A 27091-nucleotide genomic window follows, 5' to 3' on the forward strand; every position below is an offset into this window, starting at 1 on the left:
ATTTGGATACTTACTATTGTCAATGTGAGTACTCGTCTTGTGATATTACTATCTTTGGTGCATGATTTAGAACCCACTTTGTCATAAGCACTCATTAGATTCTTTACAATATTTCTTTCATTTGAATCATCCATCGTTCTTAGCCCAAGAATCTTCATGATAGGCCTAAATTTCAAATTCCTCATCATTTCAAAAAATAATTGGCATTGACCTGTAATATTTAATTCTTCAAAAAATAATCTCTACATATGATTAACTTTTCTTTGACAAGTACGCTTGCTAATCTTGTCAGGCATTGATTTCAAAATGTTAGTATCAATATCAATCAAATATTTTGGTTTTCTAAAACAAATTCTAGAAGGTGTTCTAATCTCTTCAATTCTCTCAACATTTTGAACATCAATATAAGGTTGAGTGTATTGCGTACCTTGAACTGAAGATGATGTGCCTTGGCAATAAGATGGAAAAGATTGAATATCACCTACTTGATGTGTTGATGTTGTGCTTTCAACATGACATGATGGAGTGTGTATATCGTCGGATCTATAAATCAGTGTCTCTTCAACATGAGAGGATGATATGACTTCAACATTGGAAGATGGTGTAGTGGATGATATGACTCTAACATTCGAAGATGGTGTAGTGGACAATATGACTCCAACATTGGAGGATGGTGTAGCTTCACAATTCAATTGTCTTCTTGAGCGTAACAATCTCATTCATTCTCTTTGTCTTTTTAATTCTTCCTTCTTATTTTTTTGTACTGGTGGTTCTTGATCCTCTTCGAAAGTTAATTCTTCATCATTTCTTTGCAATTTTCTTTGTTCACATTGTTGGGCCCATTTACCTTTGCACCAAAAGCCATGACTGTTAGTGAACATGGAACACCACATAATTAACCACCTGTGGGTAGGGGAGTGCGTCGCATCACTCAACAATCTCCCCCTCAACCATGAAGAAAGGCTATTTTAACATCCATCTGCTCTAAATGCAAATCTTCAGTAGCCACAAGACTTAAAACAGTACGAATAGAAGTCATTTTAACAACAGGAGAAAATATCTCATCAAAATCAATTCCCTTTTTCTGTGCAAATCCTTTTACAACTAACCTAGCCTTAAATCTTTTCTTACCTCCTTCCTCTTCTTTCAACCTATAAACCCACTTATTCTGTAAAGCCTTTTTATCTACAGGCAACTTGCACAAATCCCATGTCTTATTTTTTAGCAAAGAGTCCATTTCATCTTTCATTGTAGACTCCCACTTAATCTTAGTATCCACCTGCACAGCTTCATCATAACTTTCAGGTTCACCAGCATCAGTAAGTAAAATAGAATACAAAGAGGAAGAAAACTTTTGTGGAGGTCTAATTTTCCTCGTTGACCATCTAACATTTACTGGTGTGTGTGGTATTTGTTGTTTCAATTATTGCACATCATGAGGAATGGCTGGAACATCAGCTTTTGGGGTATCATCCAGCACTACATAATCATCTTCTTTCTTCTCATGTTGCTGCAACAGATCTTTGTACAACACTTTCTCATTGAATATGACATCTTGACTTCTAACAATTGTAAGATTTTCAAAATCCCAAAGCCTATAACCAAATTCATTAATGCCATATCCAAAAAAGACACATTTCTTTGATTTAGCTTCTAGCTTGGTTCTATTTTCAAAGTCTATATGAGCAAAAGTTTCACAACCGAAGGTCTTGAGAAAAGAATAATTCACCTTCTTATCAGTCCATGCTTCCTCTGGAATACCACAGCCCAAAGGAGTAGAGGGACCTCTATTAATCAAATATACTATAGTATTGATAGCCTCCACCCACATGTGTAAGGGCAACCCAGCATGCAATCTCATGCTCCTTGCGTGCTCCATTATAGTCCTGTTCATGTGTTTAGCCACTCCATTTTCCTATGGAGTCCTTGGAACAGTTTTTTGTCTACGAATACCATTAGTGGAGCAATAATCTTCAAATTCATGACTGCAATACTCACCACCATTATCAGATCTGAGACATTTTAATTTCTTACTAGTCTCATTTTCAACCAAGCATTTCCATTTCTTAAAAGTTTGAAATACATCAAATTTCTGTCTAAGGAAATAAACCCATACTTTTCTAGTTGCGTCATCAATAAATGTAACATAATAATGAGAGCCACCAAGGGAAGATACTTGAGCTGGTCCCCATACATGTGAATGCACAAGCTCTAATTTCTCCTTTTTGTTTTCCTTCCCAGCCATTACAAAACTCACTCTCTTTTGTTTTCCATACACACAACTTTCACAGAAATCCATATTCACACATTTCAGACATGGTAAAACTTTCTTTGAATGAAGTACTTTCATACCTTTCTCACTCATGTGCCCAAGCCTATTGTGCCACAACGCCGTATCAGAATCTACAACAACTATTTGTTCTCCCCGCTCAACTGCAACAATTGTTCCTGAACATTCATTTTTCTCTGAAACAATCAAAGTAGAAGGAACAATATGACCTGTACAAAGATATAAGGTGCCTACTTTCACACCTTTTTCTACTACAAGGGAACCTTTTGAAACCTTCCAATTTTTATCATTAAAAGTAACTACACAACCCTCATCACCGAGTTGCCCTGCTGAAATTAAATTCCTACTCAGCTTTGGAACATGTCTTACCTCATGTAGTAGCCAATGATTCCCATTCTGCAACTTAATCTTAATTTTTCCCTTTCCAACAATCTGACAGGGTTCATTATCCCCCAAAATAAACAAGCCCAAAATCCCCTTGGACATAATCAATGAAATAACCTCTATGAGGTGTAGCATGAAATGAAGCGCCAGAATCTAAAACCCTTGAATCATCAACACTCTCTAAATACAGAAGCAAAGCATCCTCTTTGGATTTGTTACTTACCACATTTTCCTCCTTTTCTCCATCTAATTTATCTCCTTCATTTTTCTTTTGATTCCAACAAAATTTCTTTTTGTGCCCTGGTTTCCCACAGTACCAGCAATCATTTGGTCCTCTCGATTGAGACCTCCTCCCCTTTGACTTTCCTCTTGATTTCCCACAATTTCCAGAGTTACTTCCTCTTTCAATAGTTCTACCCCTGCTCTGTGCATTCAAAGCACTTCCTAATGTAGATCCACCTGAGGATTTCCTACGAGTTTCCTCACTCAAAACAACACCGATCACATCATCATATTTTAGGGTACTAGATCCAAGAATAGAATTACTCACGGCCATTACCAAGCCATTCTAGCTTTTAGGCAAAGAACACAAAATCAAGAGAGCCCTAATTTCTTCATCAAAATTGATACCCACAGAAGATAACTGACTAGTAATAGTATTAAACTCATTTAAATGATCTGCAACAGATCCACCTTCTGTCATTTTCATATTAAATAAATGCTTCATGAGAAATACCTTGTTTGAAGCAGAGGGCTTTTCATACAGTGTTGCCAGGGTTTTCATCAAATCTTCTATCGTCTTTGCTTTTGTAATATTAAATGCCACTGATGGTGCCAAGCATAATCGAATGCTTCCAAGTGCCTTTCTATCCAAAAGATCCCATTCAGCCTCTGAAATAGTTCCCTGATTCTTGGCTTTGCCTTCCAACGGCTTCCATAAATCCTTCTGATATAAATAGTCTTCCATTTGCATCTTCCATAACTGAAAGTTCTGCCCATTAAACCTATCAACCCTCAGCTTACCCTCATCTTCCATCGCTCCCACTCAACTGTGAGACTCCCACTTAACTGTGAGAATTTCCTGTAGAGGATAACTGAAAGACAACCTCACTCTGATACCAATTGTTGGGCCCATTTACCGTTGCACCAAAAGCCATGACTGTTAGTGAACATGGAACACCACATAATGAACCACCTGTGGGCAGGGGAGTGCATCGCATCACCCAACACACGTAGTAATTTCATTTTATCTCTTTTAATTGTCAAATCTCTCTCCCTATCTACATTTGTTTGAATCTTTGGTTTCTTCCTTGGCATGATGATGATTTCTACATGTCAAATTATTCAAACATCCGAATTACTTAAAATGTGTAAATTACAAATTATTCAATTACATATAAAAATTATAATTATTTGAATGGATACACAATATATATCAAACGACTTGTCAAATTTCTAACCATTTCGAAATAACATTTCATTCAAACATACAATTTTTAATGAATTCACTATATATTACATAACATATCAAATTATAATCAAATTTGTATCTATATATCGACAAACAATATTTAAAATGGATTGCACTAACCTTTTCTATTAAAAGAATATTCAAAAATTCTTCAAATCATGTATCTAATGATTGAATTTGGTGTTTGCTAGCTTCCAAAAGTGTTGAAATAGTGTTTGCTAGATGTTGAAACCCGTGTTTTCTATTAGAATAACAGAGAGCATAACAGACCAAAAGTTAAAAATGGATGAAATGGGCCCCAAGGTTGGTTTTTGACCATTTTTTGGTGATTTGAGATAGTGCGTATGCACTATAAAGCGCGTGCGCACTATAGTACATACACACTATCTCAAAACACATCACTCCCCATCCTCCCTACTCTCTATCCTCCCTACTCTCTCTCCCATGCCCTCCCTCTCTCTCTTCCTACTCTCTCCCATATTTTACTCTCTCTCACCCTCCCTCTCCCACCACCTACTCTCTCTACCTCTCTCACCCACTCTCCTCTCCCATCCCCGACTCTTTAGATCTCTCACACACACTCTTATCCCTATCTCTCTCCCTCTTCCTCTCCTACCACCCAATTTCTCTCCCCCATCCCCTACTCTCTCTCTTCTCTCCCATCCCCTACTTTGTCTCTCTTACACACATTCCCATTCCCCCTCTCTCTCCCTCTCTCGCCGCCTACTTTCTCTCCCCCATCGTCGTACTCTCTCTACCACCCCCTACTCTCTCTCACCCTCACACTACTACTACCTATTATCTCTCTCTCTCAAGTTATCTCTCTCCCTCTCTACTCTCTCTCCCCCATCTTGTACAAGCTCTCTCTGCCTCTCCCACTCTCTCTCCCATTGCCTACTTTCTCTCCCCCATCCCCTGCTCTCTCTCTCATCTCCCATCCCCTACTCTCTCACACTCCCCCCCATCCCCTACTCTTTCTCTTCTCTCCCATCCCCTACTCTCTCACACTCTCACTCTCTCCCATCCCCTACTCTATCTCTCTTACACATACACCCCCATCCCCCCCTCTCTCTTTCCCTCTCCCACCGCCTATTTTCTCTCCCCCATTGTCGTACTCTCTCTCTTTGCCACCCCCTACTCTCACACTCTCACACTCTCTCCCATCCCCTGCTCTGTCTCTCTTACACACACACTCCCATCCTCCCTCTCTCTTTCCTCTCCCACTGCCTACTTTCTCTCCCCCGTCGTCGTACTCTCTCTCTGCCACCCCCTACTTTCTCAAAACACATCACTCCCCATCCTCCCTACTCTCTATCTTCCCTATTATCTCTCCCATCCCCTCCCTCTCTCTCTTCCTACTCTCTCCCATCCTTTACTCTCTCTCACTCTCCCTCTCCCACCACCTACTCTCTCTACCTCTCTCACCCCCTCTCCTCTCCCATCCCCGGCTCTTTAGATCTCTCACACACACTCTTATCTCCCCTATCTCTCTCCCTCTCCTACCACCTAATTTCTCTCCCCCATCCCCTACTCTCTCTCTTCTCTTCCATCCCCTAATTTGTCACTCTTACACACATTCCCATTCCCCCTCTCTCTCCCTCTCCCACTGCCTACTTTCTCTCCCCCATCGTTGTACTCTCTCTACCACCCCCTACTCTCTCTCACACTCACACTACTACTACCTACTATCTCTCTCTCAAGTTCTCTCTCCCTCTCTACTCTCTCTCTCTCTCTCTCTCCCATCTTGTACAAGCTCTCTATGCCTCTCCCACTCTCTCTCCCACTGCCTACTTTCTCTCCCCCATCCCTTGCTCTCTCTCTTGTTTGCCATCCCCTACTCTCTCACACTCTCACACTCTCCCCCATCCCCTACTCTCTCTCCTCTCCCATCCCCTACTCTCTCACACTCTCACTCTCTCCCATCCCCTACTCTATCTCTCTTACACATACACCCCCATCCCCCCTCTCTTTTTCCCTCTCCCATCACCTACTTTCTCTCCTCCGTCGTCGTACTCTCTCTCTTGTCCACCCCCTACTCTCACACTCTCACATTCTCTCCCATCCCCTACTCTATCTCTCTTACACACACACACTCCCATCCCCACTCTCTCTTTTCCTCTCCCATCGCCTACTTTCTTTCCCCCATCGTCGTACTCTCTCTCTGCCACCCCCTACTTTCACACTTTCACACTCTCTCCCATCCCCTACTCTCTCACTTTCATAGATACACACACACTCTTATCCCCCCACTCTTCTTCTTCTCTCCCATCCCCTACTCTCTACATCTGTCACACACACTCCCATACCCCCTATTTCTCTCCCTCTCCCTCTCCCTCTCCCACTCCCTCTCCTACTACCTACTGTCTATCTCTCTCAAGCTCTCTTTCTTCCTCTCTACTCTCTCTCTCTCTCTCACTCACTCTCTCCCATCCCCTACTACTTTCTCTCAAACTCTCACACTCTCTCCCATCCTTTACTCTATCTCTCTTATAAATAAATACACATTCCCATTCCCCCACCTCTCTCTCTCTCTTGCAATCCTTGTCCCACTGCCTACTCTCTCCCATCCCCTACTCTATCTCTCTTAAATGCTTCCATTCCACCTCTCTCTCCCTCCCACTCTCTCTCCCACCGCCTACTATCTCTCTCTCTCTCTCTCTCACACACACACACACACACACTCTCTCTCTCTCTCTCTCCAAGGAAGTTTTTGTTGCCAGTCCAAGGAAGCCACAACTTGACTCTGAGAACTCTGAGAACATCTGAGAACATCTGGAGATCTTAGGAGATAGTCAAGTTGTGGCTTCCTTGGACTGGCAACAACTTCAAAGATGGCACAAAATGAAAGTAGCTACCTAATATTAGCCTACAACTTTAATGACAATTTTTTTAGAAGGATGACTTATATAAGAAAATCCATTTCGATCTTTCTCTCACATATAGAAGTTAGGAAAATACATTGAGAGAACAAGAATGAATTTTAGAGAGTTTGTGAAAAGGATGTTGGAAGTCTTTAGAACAACTAAGAGGGGGGGGGGGGGGGGGGGGGGGGTGAATCAGTCATCCAAGGTCCAGATGTATAAATAATTATTTTCACAACTTACTAAACCCATATCCATAAAACATATTCATCATGCATGCATCCATTAGATCATAATATTAGTTAAACTTGTAGGTCACTGTCAAATCAACTTTGTAGAAATGTAAGTATGAAACATAATAGATTCAATAACACATTTGATACAATGATTTTACATGGAAACCCAATTTGGGAAAAACCACTAGTAACATGCTACTCATTCTCTCTTCTGAAGTGATGCCCTATGAAAGGCCAACCATGTTAAAAGTTACAATGCATATTGTTAATTGTGGCTTGGTTATAGGATTTTGATCACCCTATTAGGAGTGAGTCTTATTAGAGGACTTTAGATCATTCACTTGGGATGTCACCCAGTTAAAGGATTTAAAAATGAAGTTATTAGGTCAACCTTAATCCAAAGGTTTTACCCTAGAATGATACAATGATTAGAAAGTAACAGTAAGGGTTGATCTGATAACAACTTATAACTCACTTTACATATTACATATCTCTGTTTTAGTCCTCCATTCTACTTGGCTTTTACACACCTTAGCTCTGATAGCTTGTCCGTCCTTCAAGAATTCATACTCTTAATCCTTCTTATTTTTCTTGCCAATAACAGTCTCTTCTCTTTGGTCACTGAATGAAGCAATACCTTAGACTCCTTGTCTTCCTTAAGTTCTCACACATGACAACCTTTGCTTCTGACAAGCCATCTCTATAAATAAAAAATTAAGATATTTTGTCATTCAACTTCTATCATCCATTTTAGGGTTAGGTAGGATTCAATGAATCTACCCATATTTTCATTTTATTCCCTTCTAGAAACTTCTCCTTCAATTCTCTTTAAATTCACCTCAAAATGGTTTATTATGAATTATATGCCACCAACTCATCAAGCTTATCTTCCACACAGTTCACACAATCCAAGAAATCAAACTTTTCGGCTTAGATTCATCAAATTCATGATCTTTCTCATAATGTTGTCACTTGGCATTAACTTGCTTCTAATGCTTGATACATATTGCATTGCTCAACATCCACTATTAAATCACTCAGCACAAATTAAAGTTTACTGGTGCTCGACATCAACTGAACTTTACTCGTCTTACATTGTATCACTCGACATACACTAAAATTTAACTTTTCTCGGCTCCAACTGATTTTTTGCTTGGCTTACACTAACATTTCTTGACACCTACTATGAAAATTGTTAAGCTTCACAGACTCAATTCATTTTACTTGTTCTTCTGAACTTAATCAGTATATCCATCATTTGTAATCTTAAGTAGATAATCAATGCACTATAACATCACTATCTTAACTGATCCTTGTACTCCTTTTCCATATCATAACTCAACCTTTCCTCTAGGTGCTATTGTTACCTCATTTGACCAAACCCTCTTCATCAATGAAACAAATGATAGTACTCAAATCAACTAAGCATTTGTCATACTAGAAAGTAGAAGGTTTGACCTCAATGAAAAAACAATGATTGAAACACATTCTCATACTTGTATGAATCTGTTTTCAACAATCTCCTTCTTTGGCATTGATGACAAACCAGCTTAACTAGTACAACAAAAAATAATACCAAAAAGAAAATAATTCCTTGTATTGAAATCTCTCCCTCTATCAACAACTTTCATTATAGGTTACAAAATTCTTTTTTGATCAATAGACAATCAACCCATCCTTATGACTCCCTTTTGATCACTTCTTATATCTCCCTCTAAGTAGATATTCCATGTTTCTTCTATCTGTATCTTCTACAATCTCCCTCTTTGGATTGCTAGATTTCTCCCTTTATTTCTCCATTTCTTTTTCTTTCTTGCTCTTTGACAATAATGCCAAAAAGTCATCTTAATATGCAGATTTGAATATTTCCAATTTCTCCCTTTGTCATCTAGCTTGTGACTGGTTTGTAGCTATAAATTTTTTATTAATTTAGGAAGCTCCTAAAGTAAGATCCATAGCATCAATGTGTAATATATGTTAATCATCTTATTTGATGTAGGGCACTTGTCATGCTTCTTAAATAGCCTGGAATAGGGGTATTACCCCCAGTTTACCTCTTAGATACTCATGAGCATCCTTACGTAATGCTTTTGTGAAGATATCAGCTATTTGTTTTTTTGTGTTAACATATTCCATCTTCACCTCTTTATCTTGAACTAACTCTCTCAAGTAATGATACTTGATTGCAATGTGCTTAGTCTTTGTATGCATCACATGATTCTTTGATATATTTATAACACTTGTATTATCACAATAAAGTATCATAGCTTTAGTGAGTTCCTCCTTCATACCTTTGAGTAACTATTTGATTCATACAATGTTTGTACAATTTATTGCAAGAGAAACATATTCAACTTTAGCAGTAGATTGAGATATACATTTTTGTTTCTTGCTAGTCTATGTAACAAGCCTTTTTCCTAAGAAAAATTCTCCTCCACTAGTGCTCTTTCTATCATTAATATTCCCATCCCAATCAGCATCAGTGTAGGCTCTCAATTCAAATTTCTCATTTTTCCTATAATATAGACCATAGTCTTCTTTCCTTCAGATATCTCAGTATTCTCTTAACAACCATCAAATGATTCTCCTTGGGATTAGAAGAGAATCTTGCAATTATCGCAACATATAATGCAATATCAGGTCTACTATGCACTACATATTGTAATTTTCCAATGATAGAATTGCACAATGCTTGATTCACCTTAGCTAAATCATCATTCTTTGACAATTTATGTCTTGTCACCATAGGTGTGCTTATTGGCTTGAAATATTCCACTCCAAAAATTTTTAGTATCTCCTTTACATATTTTGACTGAGTAATGTATATACCATATTTCATCTTATGTACTTGCAAACCCACAAAGAACTTGATCTCTCCAAACATAGACATCTCAAATTCTTTCTTCATTTCATTTACAAAAGGTTTACATAAAGTATCTTGACCTCTAAATATGATATCATCAACAAAATTTTTAGATAGTAAAATACCTTTGCCTTTCTCTGCCTTCAAGTATAGATTGTTGTTATCATTAGTCTTCTCAAATCCAATCTTCACAAGATAATTGGGAAGCCTTTCATACCATGCTCTTTGTTCTTGCTTTAAATCATATAAAGCTTTGTGTAGTCTACATATCATGTTTTATTGTTAGAATCAACAAATCCTTATAGTTGTTCTATATAAACCTCTTCTTCCAATATGTCATTCAAAAATATAGATTTAACATCTATTTGATAAACTTTGAAACCTTTGTATACAAAGTAAGCAAGGAGCAGATGTTTCTCCATACTCTATCCCTTCTTCTTGTGCATGTCCTTTACAAACTAATATTTCCTTGTTCCTTGTGACTTCACCATTTTCATTTAACTTGTTTCTGTACACCCACTTGGTGCCAATCACAATTTTATCTTCTGGTCTAGGAACTAGAGTCCATGTCTTATTTTTCTCAAATTGTTTAGTCTTTTCTTTCATGGATTTACTTTAGTCCACATCTTCTAAGGCATCTTTCACTATTTTAGGTTCATGTATGCTAAGAAAACATGTATCATTTCTGAACTTGTTCTTTGTCATTGGTCTTTCATCTTTATCTCAAATGATTTGTGTTGTAGGGTGATGTCTCTTGACATACTTTGACAATCATGGTTCTGCTCTATTTTCCTCATTTGGTCTCTCAACTTTTGAATCACTATGTACATCTCTATCAGGTAGTTCAACATCTCTTTCATGTACACTAATCTCAAAATTAGAATATGGATCAACTTCATTATGTAACTTGACACTTGAGTGTAGCTTGGTTCTTGAATGCAATTCTACATTCATAGTATGTGACTAGATGGTCACTGAAACTTGCCGTTGATTTGCAACTTGATTTACAACATCTTCATCAACAAACATACCTTCATAAAAATATACAAACAATTTGTATTACTCTAGTTCCTTCATAGGTTAAACCTCATGTACTTCTATATATTCATCAAATGGACATTTTCACTTTTCACAATCTTATTACTATTAGTATTTAAACACTTATAAGCTTTACTTCTTGTGGAATAGCCAAGGAATATACCTTTTTCACTTTTTGCATCTAATTTACCATTCTTGACATCCTTGAGAATATAACACTTGCTTCTAAATACCTTAAAATAATTTACATTGGGTGAGTATCTATACCATATTTCAAAAGGTGTTGAATGAGTACCTTTCTTGACTTGCACACGATTTAGGGTATAAACAACTATACTTATAAATTCTCTACAATATTTCAAAACAACATTTTTCTCTATTATGAGTGTCCTAGCACAGTTCATTACAAATCTGTTCCTCCTTTTAGCAATTCCATTTTGTGGAGGGGTCCTAAGGGAAGATGTATTTCTTTTGATTCCTCTGTCATTACAAAACATCTCAAACTCATTTGATGTAAATTCTCCTTTTTCAAATCTCAAACATTTCATACTTTTATGTTTTTCCTTCTCAACTCTTGGTAAGTACCACTTAAACATTTTGAAAGCATCAAATTTCTATTTCAGAAACATAACTATCATCATCCCATAATGATCACCAACAAATAGCATAATGTACTTATATCCTTTGTATCTTTGCACATCAACTAGTCCACACAAGTTAGTATAAAAAATCTCCAATATTCATTTAGAGGTATGAGCCTTACTCTTAAAACTTGACTTTTTCATTTTTCGTAACTAACATTGTTTGCAAATTATATTGTCATGTTTCTTCAACTTAGGCAAACCTCTTACTCTTCTTGTGTTACTGATATTGACCAAGTTATCAAAATTAACATGACATAACCTCTTGTGTCATATCCACACATGATAAAATTCTACAACTAAACAAGTAGCATCATCCATATCAAGGTAGACTAGATTACCTCTAGTTTGATCACCTTTTCCCATTAGTTTTCCATTAGTATCATATATCTTAGCAATCTTGTTCTCAAACTCAACCTTACAACCCAAACTATTCAATTGTGACACACTCAACAAATTATAGTTAAGTACTTCAAAATAATGAAAATGATCACATTGAATCTTTTCTATGAGTTTGATAGAACCTTTTCCTTTTATTAGACAAGGTGCATTATTACCAAACCTCACACTATTTCCATCATAATAATTCAAGGTAATGAACTTACTTTTATCTCTAGTCATGTGATGTGAACATCTATTTTCAATGATCCATCTATCATTCTTTTTCAAATAGGACACTAGTATAGTTTCCTCATCCTCATCAGATTCATCCTTCATTGCAACATACACCACTTCATCATCATGATCATTAGATCCATCTTTAGTTTCCTCTTCAACAATGTAGCAAGACTTCTTGTCTTTGTGTTTGTAATCTTTGTTGTCTTCATCTCTTCTACTTTTGTACTTGTCTCCACCTCTGTAATTTTTCTTATCTGGACATCTAGCAACAATATGAACAACCTCATTGAAATTAAAATACATGATAGGTAACTTACCTTTGAATTTTTCTTTACCTATGTGAAATCTTCTTGCTAGTAGTGCTTCAAGTTGTTCTACATCCTCCTCATCTATATTACTGTAACTAGAAACATATTTTGCTTTTTACTTCTTCTTCTCATTAAGTTCTTTCAATGACAATTTAGCTTTGAAAGTAGATTCAAAATTGTCAGATTTGAAATTATCAAAACTAGATAGCTCAAAAGTGTTAGTGTAGTTTTTATTATTTCCTAGTGGGTTATTTGTTTTTCCCTATATTACTAGGTTTTTCCTACACTTTTAATAATCTCACTTAGGTTAATAAAGCATGTCTTACTAGGTGAGTGGTTGCAAGGTGTCACCTTCCTACATGTGAGTATCCATTAGCTATCTTGGGAAGATACTTTGCTATCTTTAGTCTGATAGATGGTTGCTCCTCATTGGTCGGTGTTGCCACCTCCTCCCTCTTCCTAGTCTATATAAGCATGCTACCTAGATTGTATTTAAACCTATTGCTTTTGCATCCTCTTAATGCTATTTTTATTCTAACATTTTCATTACTATTTTGGAGACTAACTCTGTGTTGCTATTTTGGTTTTGTATCATTTGCACTCATAGTTTAGATATTTATTCTTTGCACTAATTTTTTGGGTTATTAATCTTTTTAGATTTTAACATGGTATCAAAGACATTCTATGCACAAGAGTAGATTTTAGCTTCCATATTTGAGAGATTCAAAGGGGGCAGACGGGGGGTGGGGGGGTAATAAATCTTATTGTAGTTTTTTGAAAAACTCAGTATGCTCTTCTGTTGCATCTTTAGATGACCTTGAGAATCATAAAAGTTTGACAAAACATTTTTAATCTCTAGGGTTTGTACATGTTTTTTATGAAATCTAGGCGACTACAACATTTTTGGTTATACTAGCAACATTTTTGGTTGTTCCAACGTTTCTAGGAGGCTTGAGAAAGTCAGATTTGGCTTTCATTTCACTGAAATCGAAGATCATCATACAAGTTGCAAAATTGGGGTTTCAATCTCAGATCTACCAACTAACTTGCATATTTAGTGTTTTCAATCAATATTGCAAGTTCCAACATGCCATTGATTGTCTTAGGTAGTTGATTCAACCTTTGCGTGACATCTTTTTGTTGTTGGGGTCATTTTTTGTTGGTGAAGACATTTGATTTATACTAGATCTACATCTTCTATACATCAACCAGAAAAATGCCTTTTCGATTTTGTTTGCAACATTGAAAAATATCTAGGTATCTTTTAGTTTTTTCATGTGATCTATATATTTTGCATAATTGAATGCAGAAGGCTACAACCATACCCCTCTCCATTGGCAGTCATAAATTTGAACGCATTTTTCAAATGCCCCATTCTTTCTCATATAGAGTCTGATTCTAACAATTTTTGTTATGATCTTGGCTATGTTTTTGTGCTCTATCCACTAGTGTAGTCCTTTTTTGATTTTGATGCATAGATTTTTCAAAAATTATGGATTCTTAGTGGTGACATTGTATAGTTCTCATTTTGGTAACTTTAGAGGATCACAATTTTCTCATACGACCTCGTATCAAGGCGATTCTTTTTTTAAAAGTGCATATTTTTTGAGTAGATCGCAGTGGTGCTATTTATTTCTCTAAGTATTGTGCCAAAGTTGCATTTTTAACATATTCTATTCGTGAGGGTTTTGTAATGCATTGAAGTTAGAACCACTTAGTATTTCTTGCTAGTGGTAGTTGTAAACACACTTATATAAAGTGTCGAATCATATTTTCTTGGTGAGGTTTCTTTAATTGAGTAAAAGGGGCAAGGGGATTGCCTTAGCTGGGCTCTTTTCTTTCTAGCATTTTTTCTCTATACTTCTTCATCATGGATCAAACAAATATGCCCATCCTAACTCCATACAATTACTTTGAGTGGAAATCATGCATGATAATTTAGTTAAGGAAAGTTGGATTAAATAGGATAACTATGGGACTTGAAACTGAACCTGATAAAGATGAAGATAAGTCTAAGTGGTTTAAAAAATATGATGAGGCATATGGAACATTGTGTTTGTCTATTTCTCCTAATTTTCTCTTTCACATCAAGTCTTTGGATACACAAAATGAAATATGGACAAAGCTAGAAACACTATTTAGCACACAAGATTCAATGAGGGGTCATATGTTGGAAAATGAACTAATTAGTTTAAATCTAGGAAATTTCAACATAATCCAAGATTTTTTCACTAAACTGAAATCACTAAGGCTACAGTTAAAACAATGTGGAATTGAAAAGGAAGATGAACAATTGATTCTTAGTATTCTCTCTAAGCTATGTTTAGAATATTTTGTGTTTGTCTCTACCTTATATGCTACTAAGGGTGCACTTGGTACTCAATTCACCATGCCATCTTTAGATGATTTTTTTGTCAATCTCACTCGAGAATAGGAAAAGCTAATCCAAATGGGCACTTTTAAGTCCTCTGAGTCACATGCCTTGGCTACCAACCAAGGCACAAAAGAACAAAATGGACAAAGTAGTAACAAAAATAGTAAGGATAAGAAACAAAAGAATAGTAGGAAGAAGAAGGATCACATGCCAATTGCTTCAAAAGAAACTATTGATACTCCATTTTCCAAGGACAATAAGCCTAAGAAAGAAAGGGTCCAATGTGCCTATTATAAAAGACCTAGTCATGATGAACATAAATGTCTGAAGAAACAAATTGATCAATTGAAACACATTCTTGAGAAGAATAATATTAGTGTTCTTAAGTCTATCAAACAAAGTTCTAATGAAGGGTCTAACAAGAAAAACGAAAAAAACAAGGGGAAAGGAAAGGGAAAGGCTCTTGTTGTAGTTGCTTCTTCACCATCCACTTGGGTTCTTGATTTGGGTGCTTCATACCACATGACTTCATCTAAGGAAGAACCTGCATCTTTGGAGTTATGTAGTATGCCTTCTATTTTGATGGGTGATGACATTCCTATTGAGGTGTGTGGGAGAGGGTCTATTGATGTGGAGGATGGCACATTCCATGATGTTATTTGTGTGACCTCATTATCAACTAATATCTTATTGGTATGCTAGATCACTCACATAGGTTCAGGTAATTGGGTTGAGTTCACTCCTGATTCAGTGGAGATACATGAGTTACATAGTGGTTCTATAGTTGTAGTTGGGAGAGAAAATCATCAATCATGACTCTATCTATTTTCTCACTTTGTTCTTGATCCTCCTTTGACTATTTTTCTCACTCACTCTAATGATGTGAGTAAATTATGGCATGAGTGATTTGGCCATCTTAACTTCCTCTACTTGCATTAGCTCAACCAATAGAGCATGGTCATAAGGTTTCCTTTAGTTTAGTTCTTAGGCGATGTTTTCCAAGGTGGTTTTCTTGGTAACCATCCTAAAGAAAAGTTTTATAAAACTAAGGCATGGAGAGCTTCATAGATACTAGAGTTATTTCATAGTTATTTGGCAGGTCCATTTTAGCATCCTTCTTTCAGTAGGGCTCAATATATCCCCATATTCATTGATGATTTTTCTTAATATACTTGGCTGCACTTTCTCAAATAGAAATTAGAGGTATTTGATCCTTTTTGGGACTTCAAAATTTTTGTAGAGAAGCAATTGATGTAGGAGCATCTAGTAGTGTAAGGGCAATCCTGTATAACCCAAAAATATGCTTAGTGTTAGTTTCTATTTAAAGTGCTTTCATTTCTAGAGACCCATTTGGGTCAAATAGAGATTCCAACTCTCATAGTTCCACTATTAGTTTTTTGGGCTAGAGTTTTTGAGCACCTTGGGATATGTGCCAATGTAGAAAATAGTTTATTTTGTAATTGAGCCATAGTCATAATAAGTTAGAGGGTGTAAGTTGGAGAAATGACTATACTTGTAATTTAAAGCACTCTAGAAAAAGAATTAGGCCAAAAGGCTCTACACTTTGAAGGTTATTGCAGGTTTAAGTTGCCTTAAGACCTCTTAAGAGCACTTCAAGGTCATATTTGAGGCACTAAATAGCCTTGTACAGGCCCAAAAATTGGAGACAAGAAAATATTTTTCATAGGGCTATAGAACGCTTGGAGAGCTTTCCAAAATTGTAAACGGTTCATCAATCAGAGTCCCAAATCAAAAGTTATGCCTCTTAGAAGTTGGATTACCATTTTTAAATTCTTCTAATTTTACATTGACTTCTGACGTGTTTTCTAGAACCTTCGATTTTGGTGGTGGATGCCAAATGGAATATTCTAAAATGTATTCCTAACCCTAAACCTAATTTGGTTTACATAAAGACACTTCTGACATTGTAAAGGTTGTTTTTGGTGGAGTTTGGGAGAAGGTACTGTGAGAAGGGTTTTCTCCAAAATTTGATAACATTGTAAGCCCATAGGGCATGTTGTGGAGTCTATTTTTGTTGTACTAGCTATAATAGTATATCACTTCTGATAATAATATTCCCCTTTCCTCATTGCATTTATTTTTGTCTTGGTTGTGTCCCCATCAGAAATCCAAGAAAGCCATCAAAGTTTTGCACATTGACAATGGTGGTGAGTATGTCAACCATTGGTTTGAGAGATTTTTCACTTTAGAGGGGATTGATTTGCAATATTTAGTTCCATACAATCCTTAGTAGAATAATGTTATAGAACAAAAGAATAGATCCTTCAAGGAAATGGAAAACTATATGATTCACTCTAGATCTCTTGCACCATAGTATTGGGCAGAAGCCATTAACTATGCTTGTTATATCTAGAACCATATTCCTCACCAACCCTTTAAGGGAGTTACTCCTTTTGAAGCTTGGAGTGGTAAAAAACCATCTATTAAGAACTTTTGAGTTTTTGGCTCTCCTGAATGGGATCACATTCTTGCAGAGAAATGCAAGGCCTTGAATTGGCAGAGTAGATCTTGCATATTTGTAGGTTATCTTGATGGTGTGAAGGGTTATCGGTTGCTCCAACCTACTACACATGAGTTGTTCATTGATAGGAGTGTTTAGTTTGAGGATGGATCTTCAAGCTCATTTTCTATCACTTCTCCAACTTCTTGTACTTTGACATTAGAGTTACTTGGAATACATAACAAATCTTCTGATGAGTCAGATTCAGCTAAGTAGTCTTCTACCTCCACCTCTGATTTAGAGAGAAATCCATAGGACTCACCTCCTTCCTCTCTTAGTCATCATTCAAATGTTGATGATTCCCCTCTAGATTCTCCATCTTGTTGAGATAATGGGTGTTGCACACATTGCATAATATTATTATATTGTATTATATTATTTATCATGTAATGTTGCACCTAGATGGACATGCAACATGTAAAGATTCTCATGAAATATTCTTGATGAGTTGTATTGTAACATTGTGATAATATTTCATGTAATTATTTAATATTGGGGAAAAAAATTAAATGCCCAATATTAAATGTGGGGTCAGTGGGTTAAGTAGCACATGGTTTTAGCACATGGTTTATTTAATACCACTTAGTGGTTTTGTGGGACTTGCTACTATATAAGCAGCCACAAGGGTAGTTGTTGTAGAGTAAGAGTGAGAAAGGCAAGATTCGAGTGGGACAAGGCTTGATAGGTTAGCCAAGGGAGCATTTGTGAAGGTTGAAAGCATGGCATGGGATGTGTGGATTAATGCTTGTTCACATAGTTTTCTCAGTTGTGGCTATGGCCATGAAGGCTTCCATGATTGTATTGCAATGGTATTTTTTGCTGAATAATACATGGTGATGGATGCTTTTGGAGGCTGGGTTTTTTCCCTCAATGAGGGTTTCCCAGGGTATATATTGTGTCACAATTTTGTGGGTATGTTGTCTATTCTCTTGCATGTGGATTTTAATTCCATGTTTATTTTAAATCTATTATGAGTTATGTGGAAATAGTTATATTTTTTATTGCTAAGTTTCCTTACAAGTGGTATTAGAGCTATGGTGTTATTATTTGTAACCCTAGATTGAATCCATGGGAATGCATGAGAGGATAAAAGAAAGGGCAAGATATATGAGTTGTTTATTGCAGATCTGAGGGTTTTGGATTTGCTGTTATGATGGGATGTTAAAATATTTGGGCATGTGAAATTTTTGGACAAAATGATTTTTTGGATGTTTCATTTAAAATAAGGGTTTTAGGGGGAGCTTGCAGAAATGACCTCCTGAGTAAAAATAGACCTCACCATTGGATCTGGGTCGACGTTTTCATAAATTTTGATATATAATATGCCCTAGTTTGGCCATGTTTAGAGGAAATGAAAGATTTTTTTTAGTTTTAGCCCGTGATGGATATCAAATTTAATCTCGTCAAAATTTTTGTCACAAAAAAGAAGAGAGTGAAAAATCACAGTGAAACTGGTAAAAAGATTGTCTTAAATGGCCATAACTTTCTCTCAGAATATCAAATTTCTGAGTTCTTATAGGCGTTGGAAAGCTAATTTAGAGCACTACAACATGGTATAGGTTTGGTTTTGTAATTTTGAGATTTTTTTAGGTTTTAAGAGCCCTAAAGTCAGGTGTTGTTTATTTTGAACATGGATTAGGGCATAACTTGGGCATACAAAGTTGAATTTTGGACTTTGAGTAGTCAACAAAAAATCTCTTGGATATCTCTACACATTGATTTAGATTTGGTATAGGTTTGGCATGATTTATTTGGTGATATATTGATCTGAACAATTTAGAGATATATTTTTGACTATGGTAACATTGTGAGTTTATGGCATTGGAAATTTAAGATTTGATGTCAGTGTATACTCAATTCATATTTCAGATTGGTCTCATGATGATATGGTTATCAATGTTTGGTTTGGATATGTATGATGACTTGTTGGATCTACAAGTTGTGTAGTGTTGTAAGCGGTCTATACTTACAGGTTGCATTTATAGCTTGATTATGAGTTGTCTTTTCCCATTGATCTTTCATTATTGATGCATATTCAGATTGGTGGCTTGGATTTGGGTTGTCTATGCCCTAAGTCACATGATTTTATGATTTTATCTTCATGTAGAAGGGATGAGATGTTGTTACTAGGTACAGTCATGGTGGAGGATTGTGGTTGACTATTTTATGCTGAGAGGTTGGACACTTTGAGAGACAGATGCTCAGTTCATGGATGTGATCATGGTGTCATGGGTTTTGGCATGACATGATTGGATATATAGGTACATCCTTGATGTTCATTAGTTTGGATTTTTGATTTAGTTATGGTGGTATATATTCTTGGTTGAGGATCATGGTTATTTGGTTTCTTTTGAGGAGGTCATGATGTGCACTTTGAGTTCTTTGATGGTTTGATGCCTTGGTTGATTCTCATGGTTAGAGGATGGTTTTTCATCATTATGTCATGGATAGCTTGGATACATGGTTTAGTGGGAGCTTGTGACAGTGATGAGGTGACAGTGCAGGATTAGTTCTTGATTTGGTTTGGATCTTCATGTAGGAGATGGATTTTATGATGCCATAGGTGACTTGGTACCATAGTTGAGTGGGAGTTTTTGGAATTGATATATTTATTGAGTGTTTGCAGATGTTGGAGGTTTGTCTTAGATGTTATTGCTGTAGAAGCATCTTTGACATTTGCATGGTGCACTTGTTATCTTCATGGTATGTGGAGATGGTCTTTTCTTCATGGTGTGTGGAGATGGTTGCATCTTGAGGACTCACAGGGTTCTTGGTAAAGGTGTGGTTTATGCTTTTATTTGGTATGTTATCCTTGGTATGAGGATGGTTTCATTAATATGTCATGGTATACTCTTGATATGCATTTAGAGTTGTGACATTTTATAGTGTGTTCATGTGGAGCATGTTATCTCTTTAGTTGAGATGGTTAGATCATATTGTCATGTTTATGTTCCTAAGGCCATGGTTGGAACTTTGACATTGATCTTGGTTTAGTTTCTTAGTATTGAGTACAGTGATCATAAGCTGGACACTTCATGATATTGCTATGTTGCATTTGGAGTTGGCATGGATTGATTGGTTATAGGTGCTCATGGATACTTAGAGACGGTGGTGATGCTGATTTTTCTTGGATTAGAGAAGTATTTGTTGGGATAGTTGATGGTTTTAGTAGGAAGTCTAAGGGGCAGTCACCTGATATGGACTTAAGAGGAGATTGTTCTTAGATGAGTCTTGGTTGGAGACTTGGGTATCTTGTTGAGCATTCTCATTCCCCACTCTTGGTCTACTCGGCGGTTTGCTACTTGAGAGATATATCCCATTATTATTTTTCTCATGTGCATTATATTTATGCTTGTATTTCATGGATATGGATCTTGAGCTATGGTACATGAGTTAGTTCTGGAGGGTTCATTTGAGAGATGGTTTAGCATTGGTTATCTCCATTTGCATATATTGTTATGTTGGTTGAGTTTGGGAGATGGTTTTATATTGGGCATTTTTCTTGGATTAGGAATGGTTATTCCTTTGTTTATGAATGGTTTATTGAATTTGATATTCTTGTGAGAGGCTTACATCCATGATTAGTTATATGGTATGATTTGGGTGTTGTTGAGGCTTTTTGTTGGGGTTTTATGGAGGAGATCATACTTGCATAGTTTACATCTAGAGGTGTGTGTAGAAGGACATGGTATAGGTTATGATTTGTATGATTTCTTCGGTCTTGGTTATCTTCTTGGATGTTTGGTTTTGCCTACATTGGATTTGAGATTGGTTAGAGATTGTGATCACTAGTTTGTACTCATGTATGTCATGTGAGATATGACATGGTTATTACTTTATCTCTTTCCTCTATTGGTTGTGGAGAACTTGGGAGAGCATTGGAGACTTGTTCTTGCAGAATATTAGTTTATGTATTGTGGATGTCCTTGATACTACATGGATTCACTTCTTTGATATGTTGTGAATGGATTGGTTATAGATTTGACATTATCTTTTGCAGTGGGAGCTTCTTGGTATATATGTGGCAGGTATTGCTCTTGAGGCTTGTGATTGCAAGTTGTAGATTAGATATGTCGGTGATATGAGATTCACTTGTTATACCTTTGAGGTATAGATAGTTGGATGGGTTTGACACTTGTTGTGGGTGCTATTTCAGCTATGGATATATTTTGACAACTACAGATACATGTGATTACCTTTGGATCAAGTTTTTTGTACTTAGAATTTTAGTTGGTACAGGATTTTATGATCTTCTAATGCGACAGGTTGGGTGGCTTTCTCTTTGGATGGCTTCTATGTATGTCCAATGGAAGTGGCATAATAGGAGGTGAGATCATTCATTTTTGAGATGCTGGATACTTTGATTTTGTTGCAGGTACCAAGATGGAGCACTTGGTGTATTTTGATCCATGATGGTGGATGTGTTGGGAGGGATTGTTTCCTTGTTCATTTATGTGGCTACAGATTGACCCTATGCAATGTATACAACAAGTGGGAGATTGTTGAGATAATGGGTGTTGCACACATTACATAATATTTTTATATTTTATTATTTTATTTTATCATGTAATGTTGGACCTAGATGGACCTGCAACATGTAAAGATTCCCATGAAATATTCTTGATGAGTTGTATTGTAACATTGTGATAATATTTCATGTAATTATTTAATATTGGAGAAAGGAATCAAATGCCCAATATTAAATGTGGGGTCAATGGGTTAGGTAGCACATGATTTTAGCACATGGTTTATGTAATACCACTTAGTGGTTTTGTGGGACTTGCTACTAGATAAGCAACCACAAGGGTAGTTGTTATAGAGTAAGAGTGAGAAAGGAAAGAGTTGAGCGGGACAAGGCTTGACAGGTTAGCCAATGGAGCATTTGTGAAGGTTGAAAGCATGGCATGGGATGTGTGGATTCATGCTTGTTCACATAGTTTTCTCGGTTGTGGCTATGGCCATGAAGGCTTCCATGGTTGTATTGCAATAGTATTTTTTGCTGAATAATATATGGTGATGGATGCTTTTGGAGGTTGGGTTTTTTCCCTCAATGAGGGTTTCCCAGGGTATATCTTGTGTCACAATTTTTTGGGTATGTTGTCTATTCTCTTGCATGTGGATTTTAATTCTGTTTTTATTTCAAATCTATTATGGGTTATGTGGAAATGGTTATATTCTTTATTGCCAAATTTCCTTACACATCTTCTAGTCCACTTTTGGATAGATAGACCTTGAATTCTATAGGTGATTGGGTTGGGGATCCATCAGACACCAGAAAAACTTGGTCATAGTTCCAAGATGCTCCACATGTCTTCATTGCTATTGCCTTAAATCCATAGTCCTTTCATGAGGCTTCGAGTATTCCTAAGTAGGATAAAACTATGCAGGAAGAGTATAGTTCCTTGATGAGGAACCACACTTGGGATCTCATCCCTCTTCCTAAGGAAAGAAAACTTGTTCGATGTAAGTGGATCTAGGGGAGAGGACCCAATACTTGAACATTCTAACTTTGCACTTATCAAAACCCTACGTAAAAATTTCAAATTGCTCCCAATTTTTTATAGCAGGTTACTTAGTGAGTCATCTACTTATAACTAAGGTTTCAAGTCCATGTCACTCATTATGACACCACATCAACATGCTTTTTGACAAGTTGTCTAAAATAACCCAAAAAAAGTGAGACCAATGGTTGTGCATAAAGGGTACCCATAGTTGAACAACTGATGTGGCATCACATCGTTGGTTAATTTTTATAACTCAGGATACATTTTATTCAATTTTGGGTAGCTAGCATCACAAGTATTGGTACAATGTTGTCAAAAAAATTGGACATTAAGTCAATAAGTATAGGTATTAAGTGAACAACTTTTATCACAACTTTTGGAATGCATTCAAGTACTGGGTCCTCTCCTCTATCAAACAAAATTTACAGCAGATGGTTCAGTTGACAAGCATAAGGCTCACTTGGTCACCAAAAGATTCTCCCAGGTTCCTAGGAACGAATACTCTAAGACTTTTGAGCCAATTGCCTAAAGGAATTCCATTCTTTCCATTGCTACAACTAATCATTGGGAAGTACATTAGATGGATCTAAAGAGTGCTTTTCTTCATAATGACCTTCATGAGAAGATCTACATGGAGCAACAACATGGCTTCCTTTAGGATTCTTCACTTGTGTGCCATCTTTAGAAGTCTCTCTATGACCTCAGATACGCTCCTTAGGCCTAGTATGCCAAGATGGACTCCTTCCTTCTATTAGTTGGGTTCACTCGATGCCATTCTGATCCTAATGTCTACATTCTACAACAAGATGATTCACTCCTATTTTTGGTTCTGTATGTCGATGAATTGTTGATCATAGAAAGTTCTTCACCCACCATTAAGGTCATCAAAACTTCCTTTGATGAAAATTTTTTGATGACTAACTTGGGCTTGTTGCATTACTTTCTTGAGATTGAGATCTTTCTATCTCCTTCTTGGATCACCATCACATAGTCCAAGTATGCTCTAGATTTACTCTTGAGTTTTCATATGGCTGGCTATAAGCCTACTCCAACTCCTTTCCTTTATGGAGTCAAACTTGAGGCTTAGTGTTCTTCTCCACTTGTTGATGACACTTTGTACTGATAACTTGTTGGGAGTCTGATTTGTTTGACTCATACAAGACTTGACATTTCATATGCTATAGGCATGGTCTCTTAATTCATATAGGAGCCTCATGAGCTACACTAGAAAGAAGCCAACTTGATCCTTCACTACATTTAGGTTTCTCACAGTTGTGGGATTCACTATGCAATAAGTATTGAGCTTGATTTGGTGGGCTACACAAATTCAGATTGGGTGAGTGATTCTCAAGATTATTGTTAGAATGTCCAAAATGGGAAGAGTACTTCTGAGAGGGGGGGTGAATCAGAAGTACCGCACTTTTAACTCTTTTCAACAATTTAAACAAATAATTGAAAATCAAATTGCATGCAAGTAAACATATAAATGTATATGAAGTAAATCACATGCAATAACACATAACACCAGATTTATTAACCCAGAAACCCTCTAAGAATAAGAAGGTAAAACTGGGGTGGGGATGATACCCACAAAAATCACTGCAACAATAAATGTTCAACTACTTTTGATGGTCTGCCTTATGAAAGGCCCACCCTATTAAAGGCTTTACACTATGTCAATAGTGACCTAATTAGAGCATTTACAAATACTTTACATGAAGTTTCACCCTGTTAAAGGATTTAAAAAAAGTTGTTAAACCCACCTAATACAATAGGATTTTCAATCACCTTCTCCAAAGGTTCTTCTACCTAGCTATTAAGCTAACCTATCAAAATAGGATTTTCAACTTCTAATACAATGGCAAGAAAGTATTAGGAATCTTTGACCTGATTGCATACAATCTTCAATTTCTGATTTCAAGCACTTGTTTTGCCCCTTCTGACTTTGATCCTCTAAGATCTGATATTTGGTTGTGTCTCTTGTCCCTTGTACTATTCTGATCAACTAGATATGAAATTGCTACTTCATTCCTCTAAGTCTTTCCTTCTTCACACTAAATTTCACTATAGTCTCCCTATACACTGTTCTCATCCATGCATGCAAATGGGGTTTTCGACCTCCTTTTAAAGATTGTAAAGACTTAGGGTTAGGTATGGATCTATGATCCATATTGAATCTCAAATTCTTGCTCATTCCTTGTATTTTTCTCATTGGTTGCATGCCTTCTCCATTTTTCTAATTGGCTGCATGCAAATTGTATAGGGAATGTAAAAGATTTTTCCTTATCCTTTTTCTCTTTGAAATCCTTCTATGTTGGCTCCAAAAATGGTTTACATCTTAGTTTGTGAGGGCACAAACTTATATGCTGATTTTGTGTTACTCGACACATACTGGACTATTGGTGCTTGGCACACATACTATCCTAGATTTCTCGACACCTATTGCACTCTATCTTGCTCGGCACATATATGTTTCTAACTCACTTAGCATATAAAGCATTTAGACTTGCTTGACATCAACTGTGACTCAACACCTATATATCACTCGATACTTATATATTGCTCGACACCTGAAGTCACTCGAAACTTGTTGGAATTTTGACTCAGCACACACTATGGCTCGACATACATAGTGTACTTGACTTCAATGTGGAAAGTGATTAAGCATGTTGACACTCAAATGTTAAAACCATCTAAGGACCAATAATCTCCCCCTTTGACATGAGTGTAAAAAAAACTTAACTAAACATTGCTAATCTATCCTTACGAGTACTTTATCCAAAAAATTTCAAAATTGTTCAAAATTTGTTCAAAATACCTTAACTTCCCCTAAGCTATTTGTGCCTTTACATTCTTGAAACCAAAATTCTATACTGATGTGCTTGATACTTTTTTGCCTTTGCCCTATTCTTGTATTTTGTACCTATGTGTTGTATATTCCATATGATTTCCAAAATTTTGTATCTCCCCCAAAACATATATCTCCCCCTTTCCTTATTATTATTTCTCTTCTCCTATCTTATTATCTCCCCCTTTTGACACTTATGTCAAAGGGTTCTAAGGAGTAATACCATACTTAGCCAAAAAATTACTATTTACCTCCATTATTATTTTTAGAGTTGCATCCTAATTCTCCAAAGCTATGTTTAGTGACTTGTGTTGGATGACAGTCTTTGCAGCAAGGTGTACAAGTCCATCAAGTGTAGAAATATTTGGGTCTTTGTTTAAAATTGTTTCAGCATAAACTTGTTCATTATGGAGGACTTCTAAATGAGGGGTTATCAAGGATTGAATTTGCATTAGTTTAGCCTTAATATTAGCCTCCTTTTCTATAAGTACAACTAACTCCCTTTGTGTGTGAAGCAATTGTGCAAAATGCTTCTCATTTTGAGCTAGATCTCTAGGTAATTGCATGCTAGAGATATTCAAGTTTCTTTCCAAGATCATTATTCTTTGATTAGTTTCTAGTGTGAAATTGGAAAAATCACATAGTTTCCTATACAATGAAAAAATGTTTTCAAGAATAATTTTGACCTTATCTATTGTCTTGGCCAACTCTACCTATTCAAGTGCAATTCCACGTGATATCTTCTCATTCACTTTTCCTTGAAACTTTCTCTCTGACCATTCCATGAGTTTGACATTGGTATCCTTGTCTTCATTTGTCACCTGGTCAACTATGTTTGATAGTTTCCCAATTATTGGCTTGGCTTCATTTGGTGACTGCAAGCTAAAGGTATCCATGAAGATGTCCTTTATGTCATGAAGTTCTTGCTTATGTTTGAATTATTTCCTTAGGTATTTCCTACCTCATTCTTCTGTCTAATGTATTTTGCATTTCAGTAATTTGTGCCATTTTTATAGTCTTGGAATCATAGGAAGGAATCACAATATCTTCATCTAATTTAGGGTCTCCATAGTGAAGTACCTTGGCCACTTTTGTTGAACTCGAGCCTAGAGTTGAAAATTACAAGGGGATAGC

The sequence above is a fragment of the Cupressus sempervirens genome, chromosome 11 (assembly GCF_028749045.1).
Source record: "Cupressus sempervirens isolate cs-2001-9-10 chromosome 11, ASM2874904v1, whole genome shotgun sequence".
In the NCBI taxonomy this organism is placed as follows: domain Eukaryota; kingdom Viridiplantae; phylum Streptophyta; class Pinopsida; order Cupressales; family Cupressaceae; genus Cupressus; species Cupressus sempervirens.